The sequence below is a fragment of the Bactrocera oleae genome, chromosome 3, assembly GCF_042242935.1.
Source record: "Bactrocera oleae isolate idBacOlea1 chromosome 3, idBacOlea1, whole genome shotgun sequence".
Lineage (NCBI taxonomy): Eukaryota > Metazoa > Arthropoda > Insecta > Diptera > Tephritidae > Bactrocera > Bactrocera oleae.
Window position 1 is genome coordinate 90729338 of NC_091537.1, and position 22835 is coordinate 90752172.

Here is a 22835-nt window from a genome sequence, read left to right on the forward strand (position 1 = left end):
GCGGCAACAATGAGATATCGCATACTTGAATATTTTCACGCGTTTTTTCGACGAATTGCAACGCTTCATAGAAAACCAGCAGCAATTGTGGGGTGTTTTGGATAAATCAACATTTTCCCAACATTCTCAGTGACTACAACAAACACACACACACACATATATATATATGTTTATGCGCTAATAAATTTGTGTGCCTGTGTGTGTGAGTGGCAAGTTAAATAACAAAGATCAGCGCAAATATTTTAGAGAAATTGCTCGAAACGAAGCCAGTGGCACAATAGTGTTTCTGGTACTGTAAAAAAGAATGCGGTCGGACGGTTGTTTGGTTGGTTAGTTGATGTCACACTATGTTGTTGTATTATTGTGATTTCATTTTACTTTTCACATTGCGCTGCAACTGTTTTCGCTTTTCTCCTTTTCTACTTTTCTCTTCTTTGCGGCTTTTGTTGTTTACCCGGCGCTGTTGTCATTGCTGTGGTTACTTTTATTGCTTGCCTGCTGTTCGCTTGTTGTTGTTGCTGCTGTTATTTGCCAGCATTATGCATTGTAAGATTTTTGCATGCATCACTGCGGCGAGTGCAAATGATTTGTTGACATATCTTCCCTTTTTATCACTCATACGCCCTGCTGGTCGCCACAGTTGCGCTGTTGTTGCTGATATCATGCTAGCTGCTGCTGCTGCTGTCGCCGACGCTGTGACGCATCATTATCACTTCTGCTGGGTGCTTATTATTCGCCCGCGCGCACGCTGCAGCAGCTGCTGATTAAATTTTGCACAATGTCATGCACTTTTTATGACACTTGCAGTTTATTTCTTCCCTTCTTATTTTCAATAATTTATTTTTACTCGCTTGCCGTCGCTTATCAAGCGTTATTACACACACAATTTATTATTCTAGCAACGCTTCAGCTGCATTTTGTGCAAAATATCATGCAAAATATTGATAAACGCAAAGCTTGTCGTGTTTATATTGGTGGCAACAGCGCCTGGCGGTGTGCAACCGCACACACACACACTTCGACCAGCTTGCAATCACAGAATTGCGCGTAGTTCGCCCTGAGTCCGCACTTTGCATAATTTAAATTTATGACAACCAACCAAGTTGCAACACACACACATACAAATATATACATGTGTTCTTCTTAACACCCGCTTAGTTGTATTTGCATTTCTGTCAGCGATACTTGAGCACCACTTGTTCATCACCATCATCGCTGGGTTGACGCTCTGTTTATCGCCAGAAATATGCTGTTGCATGCATCCATTGCTTTCTTTGCATTCGCTTGATATGTGTGTGTGTGTGGTTACGAATGTGGCAAGCGTGTATAACATGAAATTTGCTATGCAGACTTCGTTTGTGCGGGAAGTAGAAGTCTGGCAGTTGAGGAAGCTCTACGTGAGATTCTGAGGTCAAAGATTGATTTATTCTTTTGAAATGTTTAATTGAATTTGTGGTGAAGTCATATGTTGTCATTCCTCTTGGTTGAGTTGAAGGTGCAATGCATATTAACCGCTACAAGGGACTGGAAGAAAGCTGTATTATGAAGTCTCAAAAATGTATATCCACACGTTGTCTAAACTTCACCACTCGACTTTTTCTGAGTTGATATTTGCAGCATCGGTGATTCGAGCAAGCATGGACCGGTCGCCTGCCATCTTTACTCTAGTAGATAATGCAAAACCTCAGTGATGACGTTCAGTGCGCACCGAAGACGCTATTGCTGCTGTAGGGCAGAGTATTGAAGAAGACCCAAATGAATCTAACCGCCATGACGCGTATCAATTAGAGCTGTGCCTATCCACATTTTGGAAGATTTTGCGACAAGATCTTGGTTTGCGGACTTACAATAATCAATACGTGCGAGATTAAAGTCCAACGTCCACCACACGCATGGCATGTGCGGTGAGTGGGTCCTAAACGAGATGGCCACCGACACCAAAATTTTGTGCAGCGATGGAGCTCTTTTCTGGTAGAATGGGTACGTTCATGTACAAAATTGTCGCATTTGGATTGATGATAATCCACAAGCAATTGCTCAGACACTGTTACATCCTGAAAAAGTCACTCTTTGGTATGCTCTATGGACAAAGGGAATCATTAGTAATTTCTTCACAAATGAAGTCGAAAATATATTAATATTACAGTAAATGAGAGTTCACTATAGAGCATTGATTAATGATTTTTTCATGCCGGAATCGGAGGATATTGATGTGGACGTCCTTTGGTTCCAACAGGACGGCACTACATGCCATACATTTATTGTAGAAAACTTTTTGTCGGCGCATTACCTCGCGTCATGGGCCTTTGGCGTGGTTGAAGGCAGATCATGCGTTTTAACATCACTGGACTTTTTTTTTGTGGGGTCATGTGAAGTCGCTGGTTTACGCAGATAAGCCCGAGTGATTTGACGAATCGGAAGATACCATAGTATTCGGCGCGATTTTGCTGACCCCCATTGCTGCAAAAGGTGGTCGAAAGTTGCGCTTCCCGCCTCAACAGAGTTAATTTTCTCGCTGGAATTTAGAGAAAGAAACGTGCTGATTTAATGTTCCGCCACCTTTAAAGAATCTTCGGTGAGCAGTTTTCATAATAATGCTGAAACAGAAGTCCGTAAAAAGGTAAGCGGCAAGGACAGACCGCTTTATGGGGTCTACATATATCATCTTGTAATGACATTTGTTATGGTATTGCTGCTTCACATATTATTCCTTGACAGTTTTTTAGTTGGCGGAATTATAGCAGTTCACACATTTATATTAAGATCCCATAAATATATACAGATTTCACCTCAAAAAACTAAAACATCGCTTCGTAAAATTTCTGAGTCGAGGCGGAGCTTTGCTGGCTATCGAAGAAGTGATTCTTCTACATACAACTTATAAATTTTTTATATACTTAATTTTAGTAAATTATAAGCAAATACCATAGAAGGTATTTCTTGAAAATTCAATATTTTTGTTTAAAAAAAAATTGGATTTCTGTAAATTTTTCTCTGAACTTTGAAATCAGCTCAGTAAAAAGCTTAAAAATAATATTTTGAAAACAAAATTTTATTTTTTTATTATATAACTTTTAGAATTTTTGCTGTTAAATTAGGTAATACAACACGATAACTTTAAAAATTTAAATAGGATTTCAACCGCTAAAAGTCATTAAAATATTTTATTAGCAGCTTTTAGGCGCACAAATGCTTTTTCTCCAATTCTTTCACAATTTACTCGCGTTAAAGCAATTTTTTTTTCGACAAGTTGTTTATGGCAACACTCCAACAGTCCATCACAATACAAATCGTTTTCCATAGACTCTTAATTGTGCACGAGGAACAGACCAACTGTGTACGATTAACTTAGCTGCATTATATGCGCTTGTATACATCTAGGCGCACAGGGGATATTGAAGAGCTAACTGTAACTGCACAGGAAACGCGAACAGCTTGACACAGAGCGCACATCAAATGCTGACCGCGATTGACGCAATAGTTCGGGAGTGAAGTAGCGGATGTAAGGAAAGTCAAGGCTCGTGTGACGGCTATGAGTGAAGTAAAGCAGGCAGTAAAGAGCATTGGGAGAAAAAAAAAACACGAAAATTGTTTGACATTCAAAGACAGCCGTTGTTTTCGATTTGGCCTGGCGCATTGCCAAAATAGCTGTAATTTCTGCTGGATTGTGAACTGTGTGGGATTTTGTGCGTGAAAGGACGAAGGCGCCTTTGTGTTGTAGAATGTTGTAAACAAGTGTATGGTGGATTGAGTGCGGAGCCGCTTGAAGAGATCAAAACAAGTCAAGTGTTTTTGCAAGAGAAAAAAACTAAAAACGCAAACAAAGAGTTGTAGAAGTGTTTAACTGTTATTTAATTTTTACACAGGTTTTTTTTTCATTTTGAAAATTTTTAGAACCATGTCTGATATAAAATATCATGGAAATTATTTCTAGAACATTTTGCGAATGCTAATTTCGTGCTATATTTTCAACCTCTTGCCAGCCCCAAAATTTTTTACAAGTGCCATTCTTATTGTGTTAGATTTGATGTCATTAATTTTACTTATTCGATGTTAAAAAATTTTTTATGTCAGTCTTAAAGCATGTAATTTTTAATATCATACATATTTAATGTCATATTATATATCAGCTATTTTTCAGGCCAGACATTTTTTTCTACAACACATTTTCTTCTGACAGATATTTTTTTGTAACATTTTTGATTTAATTTTTTCTGTCGCAAAAGTTTTATGTCAGACATAACTCATGCTATATTTCATATCAGACATTTTTTAGACCCACCAGTTTTTATGACAGACTAAATTCACGTCATGTTTTATGTCAGACATTATTCATTTATATTTTTTCAGACATTTTTCGTGCCAGTTATATTTTGTGTCAGAAATTTTTGTGTCAGAAATTTTTGTGTCTGCTATGTTGTATATTGTATACCAACAGTTTTTAACCTTAAATTCTATAAAGTCAAGACAGTCGTTGTTCAATTGTTAAATTTTAGGAAATATTCTTTTATTTCCCTTACGTTTAACTTTTTCAATGTCAGAGTCAAGAACCTTATATAAATACCGTAACACTTTTGAAAAACTTTACTGTTTATTTTTAAAATGGCCATTCTGTGAGTTAAAATTTTCGAACTTAGTACAAGAACCAAACTCATTATGATAATTTAGGAATCCATGCGGCTTAATAACATATATCAGTTATTGCTTTCTGTAAAATATTTTAAATATATTTTTTTTGACATTTTTTATCGTATGCTATATTTCATGTCATATGTAAATAACTTGAATTATAATAAAATATAATATATTTATGTACATCTATTTGCCGACATTTCTTATGGATTACATTTTTTATGTGCGCCATATTTTATGGCATCTATGCTTAAGTTGTTTTTTATTTTGGTAAAATTTTAGTGATGTAATATATAAATTTTTTTTTGAGTTTTCTTATAGTATATCGCTTTTATGGTACGCCATAATTTATGACATATGCTCTTAAGTTGTTTTTAATAGTTTGCAAAATGTGAATATACGCTAAAACTTTTTCGATTTGCTTGTCATAATTTTCTTATGTCATACCATTTTTTATGTCACCACTTCGTTTTTGATAGCAAACGAATACACATTGACATAAAATGCAGTTTTTGTACTAAATTAGTCATATGTGTATATTTTTTCTTGGCGAACTCGGTCACTCATGGTCATACCGGTCATTAAGTAAAATGAGTAATTGCAAAGGGAAAATAAACTCTATACTAATGCCATAAAATCCTAATTGATTTTCACAATTACTTTGCCATCCATCACTTCCGCATCTTTAGTGTGTTTGCTTGAATGGTCATAGTGCAAAAATAATCGTAGCATCGAGCGTAAATGCTGCTTCTTTAATTGCAACAATATTATTTGCAATGTGTTCCGCACAATTGGTGGCATGCAAAAATTCTAATTAAATTTGCGCAGCCAAGCCAAATGGAAACAAATCAATTACGTAGCAGACGCTGCCAAGCGAGAGATGCAAAATAAAATGAGATTAATAAAAATATATTCAGAAGGAAAAAAATACAAAAAAACTAAAATAAAATTATAATACTTCGCAAAAGTAAAATGAGCCAAAGCATTGCAACGAATTGCCGCCTTGCTTCCTGCCACTTCAGCGACTAATTCAATCAAGCAAACCATTTAGAGCGCTTTGCGTCGTGGCTGTGAACAGAAAATGCATTTTATTCAAACTTAAATGGGGGGACTAATGGCACATTTTACAACATACATTCAAACTTACAACCATATATTCATACATTTATACTTATATATGTATGTATGTACTGTTCTATGCGTGTGTGTGTGTGTTGTTAAGTCTTATTCTAGCGCATAAGGCTGTGAGATACGTGAGTGTGTGTGTGAATTTATGTAATTGAATATGCAATCTTGTTTAAGTCATGTGTTTCTCATACATATATACATATGTACACATATATTGAAGGCCAATTAAGTCATTAAAAACAGCGAAGCGCGCATTTATTTTCATGCATATGCCGCTACTTAGCACACACACCCCTTAATGTTTGTGCATGCTTCACTTGCGAGTATTCAACGGCAACAGCTGAGACTAGACGAGTCAAAAACGAGCTGCCTACGCACAGTGGGTTGAAATTACGAAATTTGGCACAATTTTCAATTATATTTATATGGTGAAACGAAGGAAAGATTTAACGTTTTATACAAAAAAGTTAAAAAGCTCGGCAAAACGGAAAAGATTTTGAAGCAAAAACGGAGGGTAATGTAGAAATGCACAAATACACTTGGCTGTTTTTGGAAATTTTTTAGAAAATTGTGTTCGGAAGCTTTTGGTTGAAGCTTTCAGCTACTCTTCGGATTTTGATAAAGATATATTACCTTGCTGTTCTTTAAAATTTGTAGAAATCTTTGCTTCAAAGCTTTCTGTTGGAGCTGTCAACTGCCTTGATGATTTGTGTATTTATAGACATCTGTACTAACGTCAAAGCTACATTTTTCTCAAAATTTTTTCACAAGCTTTCACCGAAGCTTTCGATGTGCATAAATATATATTTCTTCTAACTGCTTCTTAATATTGCACAATTTGTTTATTTGTGTAATATTATATACAATACTAAGGTGAAAGCTACATTTTGTGAAGCTTCCGTTTGGAGCTTTCACCAACCCTATCGATTTTCATACCTTCCAATTTCCTTAAGCTTTTGACTGCTTATGCTTTTTCACAGAAAACAGTCCCTCTTATAGGGCTCACGTATATTTTTGAGCTATTTTTTTATTTTTTTTTTAAAAAGCAACATCGATTTAAAATTTCTTCGATGAACTTATTGTATTGTACTTCCAAGCTTTTTTTTAAAGCAATAAGCGCCAATAATTCTACTATATTACAGATACCATCTTCCGTACCATAGTCAACCCACGGTGCTACGAAATTACCGCTTCATCGGCAAGCCCTCACCGGAAGTCACCTCTATATGCATTTATCAGACGAGCTTTAACATTAAAACGAGTAGCGCTCGAGGCGAAACCGACAGCATTTAAGCCGCATATTAAAAAAGCTATACAAGCACACACATATACATTTGCTAACTAGACCAGCCGAGAGCAGTGCAAAGCCGAGCCGAGACGTTCTTTGCTGTGCGAAGTAATTGTTGTTATTATGTTATTATTAGCCAATTGCCTATTCAAGTGGCTTTTAAAAAGTGGCAATTTAGCTTTAACGCTTTTTAACTACCGGTTGCATCCAAACTTTTACAACAACATTAACGCATAGACATACAAGCTTGTCAAATAAAATACAAAGTCATGTATGCGGGTACTTATGAGGGAACATTTCACTTTAAATGACTCAGAAGCGCTTGTGTTTAGGCATGACTGCATCACCAGGATGCAGTTGGCAGTTTCCGCTCGTTTGCTCAGAGCAACTTTTTCACTGTCCTTAAATTGCGGTCTACGTCTTTTAATGGCTTCTTTTTGGAAAGAAGTGAGTTCACTCACTTGGGCTGCAGTATTTGTTTTTTGGTTTTTTTGTTGACAGAGTCTGAAGTGCTCGTTTTCGTAATGCGGAAATCACCTTCCTTTGACTGAGTGATGTCCCTCAAAGAGCGAGGTTTGACAGTACAACATACTTTAAGACGTGGTGTAGGGGTAGGCCTAAAAATTATCATACCTTTTTTTTTTTTGAATAACGGTGGAATGGAGCACCTTTAGCTGTATACTACAATTTATCTGAAATACTTATTCTATATCCTTACCACTGCCATATTTGAACAGTCTAGACCAAATAACATCACATCACATCATAACTTCATATATCACACGACATAACACCAATCCGTTCTTTTTCATTATGTGCATTATACTTTTTCCTATTTCAAGTCAATATGCTTATATGTTATCAGTTTTTAAAAATTCAGTTGAAATAAGATCACATCACATGATCATAATTAAACTAAAATAAATTAAACTTAATAAAATTTTTTCACATTAAATTCCATAGTTAAAAAAATCCAATTATTACCATATCCACATTACGTCATACCTACTTAGAGTAGCATCATATCATCTAAAAATAGTCGTTCCATAGCGCACATTAATATATAATAATAATATTATATTAATAGAAACTGAGTTGACATCACATCATATACGGTCAAATCACGTGATCATAATTAAATTTGTAAAATTATTGCACATTAACTCCAAAAGCTTAAACTTAAAATATCAAAAAAAAATGTTTCTAAACATCGCATCATGCGAGTGCATTTGACATTACATTTCAACAAATCACACCATATTACGTCATATATTTTCACAATAGCGTCATATTAGATATTATAAAGTCATTCCACATGCAACACTAAAAAACATGACTACAATGTAGCTCATATGTTACCTTTGTGTCATATGTTACAGCAAGTGATATCAGTATATAAAATTCATATATTGAGCCATATCGAGTGGACTTAAATACAATAAAGTATATTAAATCATCTCACACGAAATTCATCGAACTTTGGTCAGAATAAAATATATCATAACGTGGCAAGTAATATCACATTGCTAAACAGTTATGAAATCATATCGTAATATGCAGTTTCACAACGCAGCACTGACACAATATATTACTAAATGACATTGATCTTATCTTATCATCATAGCACACTAAATAATCACATATCATATTATATCGTATCATACCATATCATATTATATATTGTATTATATCATATCGTATCATATCGTGTCATATCATTTCAAATCGCATTATATCATATTACAAGAGCTCATATATACATATCACATCACACCCAGTAATATTTATTATATCATTCGGTTCACATAACATCGCTACATCTTGCCATTTCAAATGGTTTATCATTGCTAAACGTTTGTTTTTCTTCATAAAAAATTAAGTAAATCAAATAGCAAAATCACTGTCACATCATAAAAAGTCATATCATATCATACCATATCAACAACTACAGAGTATGGTTACCTACACGACGCAGCATGTCCCATGTTATGGAATACAAATCCCTCTTTAGTTATACAAAACAAAACAAAGCAATTTCGTATTATACCAAATCAACTCGCATTATATTAACGAATATCACGCTGGTCATATCACAGCATATCAAAACGTTACAAATCTTGGCATAAGTCAATAAATATTTTTCTTTCGCGTAAATTGAGTAGTTCAATTTACAGCTGCTTACACCCGCACGTCGAAAATGTTTTGCACAAATCGATTTTCTCACTGACTTGAAGTTCATATTGGCTGACACTCAGGCACCGCAAGACATCGCTCGAGCTCACGCTCACGCTCATGTGGGCACACACTAATGGAACTTTAATCAAATGCCAATTTTGTGCGGAGCCATATTTGCAAAAGATAAACTGCCAATAAATTGCTTTTCGACGATTAGCTCATACTTCTGGCAAATTTACAAAGTCATTGAATGAAAGTGAAAATGGCAATGAAACGGTAAAAAATAAGCACAAAATATAATTATAAGAAAAAAAATCTGTAAATGGAAATTGCCAAATAAAGGCAATTTAATGGCATATCAATTATGATGCGGCAAAAATATGTATCTTCATTTTATATTACTTTTTAAAAAGTGCGCTTTGACTTCCTTGAACGAGCAACGTAATTGCGATAACGCATTTAAGTAATGCAGAAGTAAGTGAAGTAATATTTTCTGTAAGTAGAAAAAATCAAAATTATGAAAATTACGCAAATTAACGTTCTCTTGACTCACATTCCTATTTGCGCTAATTTTTAATTTTCTTCAAATTTTCACTTTTCTTCCCTGCAGCCATTAATATACTTCCATTTGACCTTTTTTTGCATAATTAATTGTAAGTGGATGAGACATGTTTTTCTCCAAAGCAAAAACAAAAAAACCAGCACTTACAATTTCAAGTAAATAAAAGAAGTCCATTTTTGTTAAGTTGCAAAGAATATTTCAGATTTGGTAAAGTGAGTAAGTAATTTTTTCGAAGCAATTATTGTGCCTTTCATTTATTATTTACCTTTTATTCATTTTTTCACGTTTTTCTCTATTCCCCCTTAAGTAGGGACAAATTTATGTAAAGCTTTATGCTTTTCATTGCCTGCAGCTTTTATAATTCTTTTCATTTTCAGACTTTGTTGCATCATTTCTCTGCATTACTTTGTGTTGAATTCTTCTGTAGGCACAGGGTGATGGAAATTAATTTACTTTTAGTCACTTACATGTATTTTTATGTTACAGAAAGAATATTTTTTTCAAACTGTTACATTTAAGCACTTGGTTCAGTCAACATAATAACATTTTTTTTGTTTGCAATTTTATCTGTTTATTAAATGAAATCATTTCTATGACATTTTTCGTAAACGGTATATTTCTGAGTATCACTATATGAATTATAAAATTGAAATTGGTTAGTTAAATTTTTATAACAGCTTATTAAATTTTCACTAAATTATATTAAAAATAAATTTCAAAGTTGCCATCTATGATAAATTAAATTTTATAAAAATAACAATACATTAAATTTTATAAAAAATTTTGATTATATTATTTATCATAGTTGGCAGCTCTGTCCGTTGTTTTAAATTTAATTTTGAAAATTCAATAAGTTTTTAAAAACATTTATGTAAAATTTAAATTTTTATAAAACTTAATTAATGATAGGTAGCAACTCTGTAAATATTTTTAAATAAAGACTTTGTCACCTTATTTAAGAATGTGCATTAAAAAATTTGTAATTTTTGCTGACTAATCTATAAAAATATTATATATTGAAATTAGTTGACAATGCTACAACACATTTTTTCAAATATTTCTTTACATAATCAACGCACCTATTGCTGCTTTCTTGCTGTTTTGTAAATTTTTGTCTAACTTTAACAAAATATATTATTATATTTATTACAAATGATTTAGTAATATTTCCATCAATATATAGTTGGTGGCAAGACTTTTAAAATCAACAAAATATTTTGAAAAATTTTTCCAAACAAAAAGAAAATTATACTATTTTTAGTGTTTATTTTATTAGTGCTGAAAATATTGCATAAATTTAAAATAGATGGCAATCATGTGATAAAGTTTTCAAGCTGTTTTCTTCTTCAAAAATATTTTTTGAGATAGTATACTTGTATATAATATGGTTTTATACCAGTTTTCGCCGCTATATGCTCGTACACATACATATTTTATAAACATAAAACAAACAGTTGGCAATCCTGTTAGATTGTTCTTTAGGCTTTTGTCTTCCTTAATATATATAGATTGATTCGATTATTAGAATTCATATTTCATCAAAATTGTTAACACTGATCAAATATATATTAAGGGAGTGTTTATTTAGTCTGAAATGCACTTACTCACCTCACCGCCTTAAGTTGAAAGAAGCCACTGCAAAAAAATCATTTATAGATATGCATTCAATGAGCAACAGCAGTATATTGGCGTAATCATATGATATGCCTCCCCTGTCTACGGCGGATGAATTGATCAATTATTGTGAGCTTAACGTTCCACAAATATGTATTTAAAACACACGAGCCATGCATTTTATTAACAGTTCAAATGCTTTTATCGAAACGTGTGCGCCTACGGGCTGATAATTTGCGTTGTTAAGTATAGCCATTAACTGCCTTGTAGGAAAAATGTTAACAAAATTTTAAAAATCTTAAAATTAATTTTAACTATTACTACTTCACTTAAGGTAGCAATACTAAGCATTTATATAAAAAAAAATTTTTTAATAATCTAAACACAACCTTGCTTTCCTAAAGGCCTCGTTAATTACGATATATGCAAACACGAGCACTTATAGGCGTTTGTGTGTGCAATATTTACATAAAACGTTGTAATTTTCCACTACTGTATTTGTAGTTGTATATAATGATTTAATTTTTAGCGTAATTCCTGCTTGTTATTAACGATATGCTTACATACGATACATTATGCATACATACAAACACATAAATGACCACATCTGTGCACATACAGCAGCATTGCGCTTGGTTTTATTTTATTTTATTTTAATTAAAATAGCGCCACATATCATTTTTACCCTTCATATTCGCATTATATACTATTCATGGCTTATTTTTATTGTTCTGTATTTAATTCGCCTTTTTCTGTGGTTTTTTTTTCCAGCTGCACACTCTTGACATTATTTGCCAGCACAATTTTATTTTTTTTCACAATTTTTTTCACTCACCACAAGCTTACATATTTCCACCGCAATTTATTTACACGTTTTCAATTGCGATTTACACACACATATACTTAAGTTTATTGGTTTTACGAATGCATTCATTGTACAAATGAAAGTACATAAGTGCATAATTTTAGTTTTGGGTAGTGTGTGAGTACATGTGTCACATTTGAGTGTATTAAATAAAATCAGTCGATGAGCTAGACCGTTTTACGTTGTTTGTGAAAACACGTTGAAAAAAGGCATGTTTGGTCAATAAAGTATATATCATGTGTGGTCATATTTAATAAAAAAAATGTTGCTTTTTTAAAAACTGAACTGTAATGCTTTATATGTAGCTAATTTACTCGGAGTCTTTTGTACCTTAAGCTTGTGATACTCTCTCTTCCTTTCCGCTTATTAAATCGAAACATTTTTAATTTTTTCTTTAAAAATGTGCCCTTAAAAATATATCAGTAGGATAGAAATGCAAAATATCGGCGTTCGTCAAGTCTCTACCACTTTACCAATTTTTTGAAGGTGGGATCTAAGAGGTATGTGCCCTATGTTGACGCCTACAATTAGTAACCTAAAAGTAAGGCTTTACTGATGAAAATAGGTTTCGCTGCTATATAGTCTAGGATCTTGAAAGCTTCTACAATTTAAAGTAAAACTGAGTATTTAGTGTAGTCGAAATAATATCCAAAAACTACTTCTGATTTTGTATATATTCAAAGGATTGCCGGGAAATGAAGTCATGATGAATGTGTATTATCTGTATGAACTTTAACCACTTTAACAGACCTTTACAAGAAGTTTCCCAAAAAGGTTTCAATACAATAAAGAAAGTGTATTAGGTAATATCGAGATAAAAATTATTTATCGGAATACTGTGCAATTTAGTGAACTGAGCTTGAAAGCTTTTAAAGATGCTCTAAAAGGTCTTAAAAAAATAAAAAGCCTCACTGGAGCTACTTAGATATATAAAGATATTTTCATTAACCGAAAGAGAATTATAAAGCGAATCCGTCAATGAAAGAAATGCACTTTTTTTACAAAGTTTCTAATTTTCTAAACCCACCAAATCAGCGTGCAATATATGTAGCCACAAGTCAACTGGACTTTCGTTCTACACAAAACATTATCGATTATTTTTAAAGAGCGCAAGTGCGCTTTTAGGTTATGTAATGATTTAAATTTAAAAGTGGCGCACATAATAAACTTTAAGTAGACACACACTGAGAACAATGTCTGCATATGGGTCTCTATAGGAAATGAGTAAGGGCAGAGCGTGTACACGCGCGACACAGCGCCATAAATTATAGCACCCGAACAAATGCCCCTCGAGGCTTTTATAAATATTATATAAATAAGTGTTGGGAAATATTTCGCTTTTTTTTAACTAGGCCTTCTTCTTCCATAGTTGCGCATTAATTTATGAGGCAATATAAAATATTGCGGTTTTATTTATACTTACACGCACACACACATGCCTGGCGTATGTTTTAAATAAATTACCAGCACGATACAACAGTGTTATCGATAGTGCTGCGTTTGCATGCGTGGCGCGATTATAAATACTCAAAACTGCAGCGAAGTGAACTTTGACCTTTTAAAGTGTAATTTGCTGCTTTAAGCGCGCAGGCAAGTGAATTTCTAAAGAAATTTCGAACATATTTTTTCTATTGCACTCCTAGTGGCCCACACACATACACACATATGCCCACACAGGCACACATATATGCATGAATGCATATATAATCTCACACCCACGACATTAAAGTGATTTTATGTCCACGTGCTTTGACCCACGTGGGTTTATTGCTCACATTTAGTACGGTCTAATTGCAACTACTTTATGATTTGTTCGCAATTCTTTTATTTAGTTACTTTTTATATCCTGAACAAGATTTATTAGGTTTGCCACAAGGTTTATAACAGCGAAGGCAATATAGGACACACTTTAAAAATATATATATATAAATAATCAGCGTGACATGCTGAGTCGATTTAGCCAGGTGCGTTTGGCTACCTGTATATACGCAAGCTAGTTCCTCAGTTTTTGGTATATCAGTAGGAAATTATGCAGTCATATTTTGCTCCCCAAAAATATGATTTTTTGTCGGAATCGCTGATATCGGACCACTATAGCATATAACTGCCATACAAACTGACTCAGAAAATTTAAGTCTTTGTATGGAAAACTTTTTTATTTGACAAGATATTTTCATGAAATTTGGTACAGATGATTCCCAAAGATAACTTTACAATCTACGAAGAAATTGTACAGATCGGGCTACTATAACATATAGCTGCCATACAAAATGAGCGATCAAAACGAAAATAAAGATTTTTTATACCCTTTTATGCTATTAGGCATGCACCTGTGAAGGGTATTACAGCTTTGTTGCAGCCGCAGTTAATATTATTTCTAGTTTCATATTAGTTTCGTAGAAAAAAACCGTTGCAATACCAATCTCAGCTATCAATTACGCTTTAATTGTGATCATTTCTAACACAAAATGATAAATAAATAAATAACATGTTAGTAAAACACTAATGACTGGTATTGATATGTAAATTGAGTGCTCGATTTTTTTTAAATTTTTTTTAAATTTTTTATTGGAGCACAGCAACAATTCCGCGCAAGCACACACACACTGCGACTCAAGCGCAATGCAGTAAGTCGCTTCGGCAACCGCTTAACCACTGAAGCGTGCGGCGGTTTGCGTTCACACACACACACACACACACACATGCACTCAATTGGTTGTAGAAAAAACCACAATCTGTTAGTCATTAGTAAAACTGATTGCTTTAAAACTGCATTTGACGGCGTCGATTTTTTACTGCAGTTTCATTTGACGGTGAAACGCTAATTTACGGTTACTCAACATAATTTGAGAGGCGTGTACCACAACAAATATAATAATAATAAAGTTTAACCATTCTTTGAGTTTTCAGGGTCGCATATGTTTAGGAAAATAATTAAGACCGATTTGAAAGAAAACGAGCACTATTAAGTTTAAACCATGCAGCTGCCGCTCAAAAGAGAGCTTTAAGTACTTAAAGTCTGTCAAGTGATTGCTCTATATGCTAGCAGCTGCTAAGCTGTGGTAATATTGTTAAGTGGATATTCAAATTTTATCGGAATTAGTGTGAGCTTACTTTCACATATATACAATGGAACTAGTGTAGCAGTTATATAGACTCATTACCTTCATACTCGTTTAAGTGTCTGTAGGGACAAATCAATCGCTTTTATAGCAAAGAACAGCACTAAGATAAGCTGCAGTGCTCGAAAATGTTTTATGATTTCAGCAGAAGCAGCGAAAGACAGTTGCGCGATAACAAAATAGACAAACAAAAAAAAAAAAACAAAAAAAACAGATGGATCTAGTCTCCAACTAAAAAAAGGCTAAAATTATCATTTAAGAATTATTCGACTTTTTTTAATTTCATTGACATAGAGTTATCGCAAAAAACCAATTTCACAAGCCAAAAAAGACTTCAGCTGCATCAAAACTGTAATAGCCTTCACAGCTGTATTTCTTATAGCATAAAAGTGTATAAAAAGCTGTTTCTGTTGACTTTAATTGAACTGTTTGTATGACAGCTATATGTTATAAAAGTCCTTTCTGAGCGATTTGTTCAGAGATTATAGCGCTGCCTTGAAAATTTATCAATGCCAAATGTCGTGAAGATATCTTGTAAAATAAAAAATTTTTCTATACAAAAACTTATTTTTGTTAAATTATGTTGTAAGGCAGCTATAACTTATATCGGCGGTTCTGTAAAATGCGCAGTTTCTTGGGGTGAAAAAGTGAGTGTAAAAAATTCAGAACAATAACTCAAAAATTTAGAACTTATTAGCGGGCAGATTGACAGACGGACATGGTTAAATCGACATTGCTCGGTACGCTAATCGCTTCTATATGTACCTATATACTACGTATCTACTTTGTAGGATCTCGACAATTCTTTCTGGGTGCTACAAACTTCGTGGCAGTCTAAATATACACTATTCAGGGTGCTCTCATGGAGAAAAAGTGAACGAAGAGTTAGCGTTTGTCAGTTTGCTACAGAACCGTAGCCAACTTATTTCTTAACTTTTATCAATAATTTCATTATAATAGATTCCCCTGAGAAGACATAATCAATTCACTTAACTAAAGATTTCACTTAAAGCAAATCTGAAATTGAAAATCATATACTTCTTTGTATAAACATGTAAAGCAGCTACCAGTACCCTCTGCTAGTTCGATTTTGAAGTTGGATGTTTTAAGGACTACTTAGCAAGCGAGCGGAACCTAACGCCACTAGGAGTTAAAACAAAATTTTATGAAATTTATATCGAAAAAATTTTGCTACTGTAGATATTTTTCTGTGTTCTCGCATTACTCTCATTATAGTATTTAATAAATGTTCCATGAATCCACGATTTATAGAAATTTTTTATGCTGAAACAGACTGACAATTAAGAGTCCCTCTCTTGAACATTTGCTGGGCAGTGTACAGCCTTTTCCGTCTCCACACGACCAATGAATATTTTCATAAACTTTTATATAAGAATAATTTTTAATAATTTTGTAAATTTATTCTCTTCTTTTTGTTCCATTTTCTGCCTTAATGCTTTATTCTAGAATAACTAGTTTGAGAAATAACGTACAATAAATTTTTAAAGTCTACACTTGCCTTAAGCAACAAAAGTTTATAATTTAGTAAGTTTCCAGTTTGGCCCCAAACGGTGGTTTTTATTGCTGTGCTTATGATTTATGCATATCGCAATAATATCATTCGTAAATGAACAAAACAGCAAAACAGAAGTGAGAACACACAATAACCACCAAATAAAGAAATACCCGACAAAACGAACAAAAAAAGGAATATAAAATGCTAGAAGAGAGGCAAAGTAAATCAGCGAGCGTTTGGAGCGTGGCATGCCACTGTGTGGAACAACTTTTGGCACTTTATCAAATTTATCGATTAGTGGGCAATTGTAACCGCAATATATCTTTTTGGGTAACTTTATGATAAATATTTGTGTGGCAACTGGAGAAGAGATTTTTTTTTGTAAACCAATTTTTTAGAACCTGTATAGAAAATGTATACTATTAATAGAGATGATGTTAATAGTAATGAATTTTGTTATTCTAAGCAACAAATTAAGGTGTGTGAAATTATAATAAGTATTTGAGAACTTAGGAAATGTCTAGGACGATTTCAGCCATGTTTACTTCCAAATTACACTATGCTTCGGAGTATTTGCTATTTAATTTTGTTAGTCGAGTCAACCGAAATTTCGAAAGTCATTATATCAGGAATGTATATAGGCATTAGTGGAGTTAGCTATTACTAGAACCAAGTCACAGTGACACGAAAAAACCACATTAATTTTATTAATAAATCTCACATATTGACTAATACTTATAAATAATAATATATATTATGCTCTGGGAAAGTTTGCCACGAAGCTTGTAACATCCTAAAGGTAACGCCGGAAACCCTATAAAAATATATATATAAATGATCAAGTTGACGAGCTGAGTCATTTTAGCCATGTTCGTCTGTCTGTATATTCACGAACTATTCCCTCAATTTTTGAGATATCGAGCTGAAATTTTGTACAATTCTGTTTTTCCTGAGGAAGCTGCTTATTTTTCAGAACTGCCGATATTGCACCACTATAGCATATAGCTGTCATACAATCTTAACGATCGGAATCAAGTGCTTGTATGGAAAACTTTTTTATTTCACGAGATATCTTCAAGTAATTTGGCATGGGTTTTTGTCCAAAACTCACCGATTAAAATTCTTGTGAGGAAGGGTGTTATAGCTTCGGTGCCACCGAAGTTAACGATTTTTTCTTGTTTTAGTTTGAAGTTGGTCGGAAGCCTTCGTTTTCGTTATCCGGAAGCTTTAAAAGATACAGCCGATGCGAAACATTTTTAGATTAGAGTTGAAACATAACCGATGAACTACCTAAATCAAATTTTTTTTGCGCCAGGTGTTCCATTTTCCTTGATACTAAAGTTATTTTCTTTACAGAAGGTGGACGTGGTTGTAAATCGACTTCGCTCATTTTCAAAATGTATCATAAAGATGAGATGAAATTCCTTATTTTCCAATTAAGAGTCCAGCAGTTTGTGAGGTAGCAAATCCCTCCCAAAAGTGGGCGGACGTAGAGATTCGTCTACTCATTAGGAGCCAGTCTAATATATGCGAGCCCTGTAGCTGTCTGGTTTAGTTTTAGGTGTATGTGTACAAATAATTTACCGCAAATATGAATTCCAACGCCTAAATGATTATAAAATGCGTTTTCCGTTTTCTTTTTCGTACACATTACACAGAATTCAATTATTTTTTTATATTTTTATTATGAAGTCAATTCGAAAAATTCTACCTTGGCATCAAAGCGCAAATTAAACGCCTTCGCGAGGCGCTAAAATTGAAGTCTAGCAAAAAAAAATAACTTTTAACCGAATTTTCGAAGAAAAAAATCGAGAATAAATTTGTAAGTTTCAACGCGAAATTTGGCTCATGGGCACTGTGGTAGCGCCTTGAGCGGGTTAAATCAATTTGAAAACTTTTTTTTTTTTGAACATTATAATAGTAAAGCAAATACAAATTGCACACAAAGTAGCAACAGCAACAATGGCTGGTGTTGCAACAACAGTGCCGGCGCTGCGCTTGCTGCCACCACGATTGTGTAGGTGACGCGGAGTCGCGCGAACGTGCTTTGAGGCGCGGAAACATATCACAATGGAAACTTTTTGCACAACAACAAGAACAAGAACTGTAAAAATGTTAAGTCGTAAAACTATAAAAATTACAACATTTTTACTTTTAATTGCAAATGCTATTTCGTCATTGCCTATGCATTTATTGTCTTAGCGTTTACTGTAATGCGTTTTTATGTTCAAATATATGTGAGTGTGTGTGTGTATGTTTGTGTGCCGCCGATTAGTTTGGCTGCGCAGCGGCGCTTGAGCGAAACTCGATATTGTACTTGAGCCGCATGCGTTGGCGGGCTCAATGACTACCAAGCCTGAGCCGCCAAGTCAGCAGTAACAACAATAGCTAAGCTGAGTGCAACAACAGCAAAAACAGCTAATGTTTAATGCAAATCACCACATTTTATATGCGGCCGCCTAACGAATTGACAAGAAATTTAACTTCATTTACTAATCAGCGGTTGTTGGCTGTTGTTGTTGTTGTAGCATTTATTACTGTCCCATAATGTCGTACCCTTGCTAATTTATTCGCTTCAAAGGCGCGTTAATTTATTATTTCATTTAAAATATTTAATATGTTTTTGTTGCTATTGTATTTTTTTTTTGTTGCTGGCTATTGATCAGTTGGCAGTAAAATGATTATGCGACAGGCGTGGGAAGTGGCTGCCGCACTGTGACCGCCAACGCCTAACCGCATGCAAATGTATTATATATGTGGTTGGGCGCATGCGCGCGCGACAAATTTGCATATGTGATGCCGTGAATATGATAGAAAACAAAAAATAAAAGTAGAAAAACGAATAAAAAAATATTCAAAAAAAGTAAAAAAAATGAAAAAAATTTAATTGAAATGAATAATTTAAATTAAATATAGGAATAGCTATTAACAATAAAATACGTGTCGCCATTTTTTCAGCTTGCAGACTAGCTGCTTACTCAGTTTTATTATTTTTTGGCGTTTATTTTAAGCAAGTCTTCAGAAGGAGCACTAATTAGCACTTTTATATACGACACGAAACGTATTGCTGTTTACTTATTCGTAACTAGTCTTTTAGTAGTTCGTAACTGGTCCATAACTAGGTGACAACTAGTTCCAATCTCGTTCAAAGCTAGATTGCAACTAATCTATAACACGGCCTTAATTAGTCCGTAACCAGTTTGTAACTAGACCACAACTTGTTCGTAACGTGTCTCTAACCTGCCCACAACTTGTTTCTCAACTAGACCCCTAACTCATCCGTAACAAGCTCCAACTAGGCTCTAACTATTCCTCAACTAGTACCCAACGTGTTACCATCTAGTCGGAAACTATGCTCAAGTGGTTTGTAAGTAGTCTGTAACTAATATCTAACTAAGCTGTAACTAGTGTCCAAGTAATTTGTTATTTTTCGCGCACTAGTTTGCAACTTTAACTAAACTGGTTTGTTACCAGACCTTAACTAGTTTGTAAGTTGATGGTTCCTAACTTTAATCTAAGTTAAGCTTTAATCACCATTGCAGAGAAAGACTGGCCTGGCTAAAATTTTGGAAAAGCTAGAGCATAGAGATGGCAGTCGATTTGTATATTTGAAAGAGAAATTCCTCAAACCCAGCGAGGCAAAAAATAAAGAATTAATATTTTTAGATCCACAAGTATGGATGGACTGATAAGAAAAACTTTGAAGAAAAACTGAGTGATGAGGTAATACTCGCCTTTAAATGTTTTCTCAACATTCTTCAAAACTTTCTAGGAAACCGTAAATCGGAAAATTACGAAGACTCAATAAATTAACTTCTTATGTCATATAAATCTTTGGGGTTGTTCTTAAAAATACATATACTGGACTCTCATTTGGATTTCTTGCCGGCATATGTGGATGCTGTAAGTGACGAACAAGGCAAAAGTTTCCATCAGGACATTATCTTAATGGAGAAGCGCTATCGAATAAAATGGAGCGCAGAAATGCTAGCAGGATATTGGAGACATAAAAGAGACTTTCAAGAAGCCAAATATTAAGGAAAATCATAAGTTTTTCTATATTCGGCAATCATTTCTCTAAACATACATAGCTGATATTTTTACTTTTTAAGAAACTATTGTATATGTTTTGATGTCACAAGAAAACCTGGCGCGTCAATTTTTTTTTCATTCACATATTATTGTTTAATGGCGCTAGTATGATATAATTTGAGTTTTGATGTGACAAAAATTTATATTAATGATATACTGGTCAATACAAACCATATTATTTAATTAAAACGTAATCTGTTTTATGAGATCAACATTTGTCACAGTTATTGCTTATAAAATATACTTTTTCACATTTATGCAGCAAATTTTAACAATTTTTTTGTTTCTTTTGCAGATAAAAACAAAAATGTATAAATTGTGGTAAGTGTCTAAAAACTAATTTATCTTGAAATATATAAAAATAAATCACACATACATATTGAAATGCAACTCTGTGCCCATTTCTATATAAAGGTATGCTTGAGAGCTCACACTTATGTGCATTAAAGCAAAGGACATGAAGGATATCCACCGAAGCTTATACTAGCTCGTGTTGCTTTTATAGCAAACACTAGTAGTAAATACAAAGGAGAGGTTGTAAGACTCAATGGCAGGTGACAAAAGTTACAACTTAGTGTGATAAGTAAGTGAGAGCAAATATTATTCCTTAGAGTAGAACACACTTGAGTGCATGTGCCATAATTGAAGCGCTACACTGTAGTAGACGGATTTATTTAAGGACTTAAGTATGTATGGGTTACTCAGCGTTAGTGTTAGTTTCTATACTATAAACAATAAATACGCTCTTTTGACTATGCTGTGCGCTAAAATTAAATTTTAGCATAATTTTATTTTGCATAAAAACACTCAAAAGTTAACAAATTTGCTGAGTGACCCCTTTTTTTCATGCAACTGGTTTAGTTTTCATGCCTTTCGGACCATTTTTCCAGTTTAATTAGTAAGTGTTACATAACTAACTTTATCTTTACCGCTTGCAAATAAAAGTTTTATGCATTGTTAGAAGTACCCGTATGTCGCCTGGCATATCATTTTCTATGCACACACTTTATGCATACATATACATACTTACATATATATATGTATATCCCATATGTTTGTGTATTTGCAAATGCTCTTAGCCATGTGGCCGCTGGACATTGAATGGCACTTACGCTAAGAGCGCCAGCATCAACATTAACACTGTCAAACCATAAAAAAGCTTAAACACGTACAAAAGCAAATTACAAAATCACACATATTCATATTCACAAACATATCTAATGTACGTTTGTACATTGGAATGTCTACAAATGTATGTACGAGTTGTTGCTTTGCTATTCACATTAGTAGCAGCAATATTATTAATGTCTTCATTTTCACTTTTGCTTAAACCAACATGCCAGACACACGATGCGTAGTGTGGGTGTAGTGGTAAGCGCATCATCATGTGACACTCGTCAATAGCTCTAACTGATAGGCGAGTTACAGAGCCTAACATATATACATATAGTATGTATGGATACGTAAGGGGTATGTAATATATAAATATATATATAAATATATTAGGGTGAGCCGAAATTTTGTTAACTTTTCAAAACTTTTATATATACGAATTTTTGAATTGAATTGATTTTTTTTTTTGAGAAATTTTATGCTCTACAAGAATCCAAGATGCAAAAATTTTATTTTGAACGGTACAAAAATTATGGTATTTGTAATGGAAAAAGATTTTTTACCTGTTAAATAAATGTTAAACTTTAAACGCTCCCAAATTATACTTAAAATCCTGCCAGTGATATTTTTTCTCTGTGTACCAGTATAGGTAATTCGTTCGGTAAATTTTTTTTACCCACCCTAATATGAACTCGTTTGTATATATAATATATATGTAGCGTTGGGTA

General features: G+C 33.5%; 1 protein-coding gene across 3 annotated transcripts in view; it reads left to right on the top strand.

Annotated features, from left to right (window-relative positions):
* Positions 1 to 22835, top strand: part of B4 (imaginal disc development protein B4) — a 225792-nt gene that overhangs the window by 64285 nt on the left and 138672 nt on the right. For 2 of the 3 annotated variants that reach the window (XR_011395541.1, XM_070107200.1), the window contains exon 2: positions 21290 to 21315. The gene's annotated coding sequence lies outside the window, so the exon portion shown is untranslated. Of the gene's footprint in view, positions 1 to 21289; positions 21316 to 21433; positions 21578 to 22835 lie in introns of those variants that run through there. The other variant, XM_070107201.1, reaches the window with a different exon arrangement.